The sequence below is a fragment of the Belonocnema kinseyi genome, chromosome 5 (genome assembly GCF_010883055.1).
Source record: "Belonocnema kinseyi isolate 2016_QV_RU_SX_M_011 chromosome 5, B_treatae_v1, whole genome shotgun sequence".
NCBI classification, from domain to species: Eukaryota; Metazoa; Arthropoda; class Insecta; order Hymenoptera; family Cynipidae; genus Belonocnema; species Belonocnema kinseyi.
The window spans coordinates 34995658-34997131 of NC_046661.1; positions in this window are offsets into that span (position 1 = coordinate 34995658).

Below are 1474 nucleotides of genomic sequence, written 5' to 3' on the forward strand. Positions count from 1 at the left end.
GGTCCAAAATCTTCAGACAAATTGCAGCTAGTCGATTGGAGCGTAAAATTTGCGCACCGCCCCAGCATAGTTTATCGCGATAGCGCCATTATAGACTCGTGGCGGTCTAGGCTGGATCAGTATAGCGCCATGAATTATTTCCACACGGGTGGATTCATATAAATGATTTCATTAAGCCATAGAATAATTTTGTTAGACGTCTTGTACTTAAATTAAAGAATTTGTAATTATTTGTATTTGTAAGTATTTGTAAAGTATTTGTTTCATTCAAACAAATAATAGTTCTTCGTCATTCCGCTTCAGTTTCGGGGCACTACAGCGCCACTTAGTTTGAGGCATTCAAAATGGTGGGTAAATCGTTGAATGTGTCAGCGTGTTTGTCGCGAGATTTGCAAGCAGTAATGTAAAGGCTATGCCGAAGCGAAGCCTTGGAAATTTGCAAGTTACACTGGGCGAACTAGTAAAGGGTTGGTTCGTTGTGTGAGAATTGCTGGAAATCTAGAACCTACCCAGAGATTTAATTCAAATTTGAAAATTGGTTTGAATTGAAAATATGTTTGTTCGACTGTATAACAAAGCAAAAATATGTTTAATTTAAACATAATATATTTGACTCAAACAGATCTTTTTTTCAGTGTATATTCATTTGGCTCCAAAACAGGACGCAAGAGTATGGGGGGGGGGGGGGGGGGGGGGGGGGGGGGGGCAAGCGGAAGCTTGGGACATATGGACACAGAAATAACTGGGGATTCACTGAAGTTGCAGGTCAAATAAAAGTTGGTATCATTTAGAACTTGAGCTCCAATAGATACCCGTATAGAGCCAAAAGGGTTCATTGAGAGCGCACCAAATGCTTGCAAAGTCGGGCTGGTAAGTTAGGGATCGATTTACAGTTATCAACCGATGACTTGGGACATAAAGTTTCTTGCATATGAATATGCCTTTATATTGACAACTTTGCTATATAACCTGCAAATTATATTTATCAACTCATTATATCTATTATAATTGCGGTAATATTTTGTGCTTTAATTAACTTCATTAAGTTATGTTCATCAGAGTTCGATTACATGTATGCTTTCAGGTAAAAATTATGTTAACAATTAAACAAAACGTCGAAGTGGGCAAAACGAAAAATAGGTTCAATTGGAATCATTTAGAACCCCAAGTGTGGTATCATTTAGAGCTCATTTATCGTTTTGGGTTCCTTTTCAGCAAGTAGGGTTCATTTTTGTTGCAGCTCCTTTGGAACCAAAAATGGATTCTAATGGAAACCCCAGTTTTTTCTGTGAAGTGGTACATTCGTAGTTTTTGACTAATCGGCAGCAAATTTTGCATACATATTCTTTGGGCTTCCGGACAGGTCGTTAGAGTATGGGGGGGTGGGGCGTAGAAGCGATTAAAATAAGGGAGAGGGGCACTCCCGCAGCTGTTGACTAATCGGCTTAAAATTGTTTACGCATGTTCTTTAGGC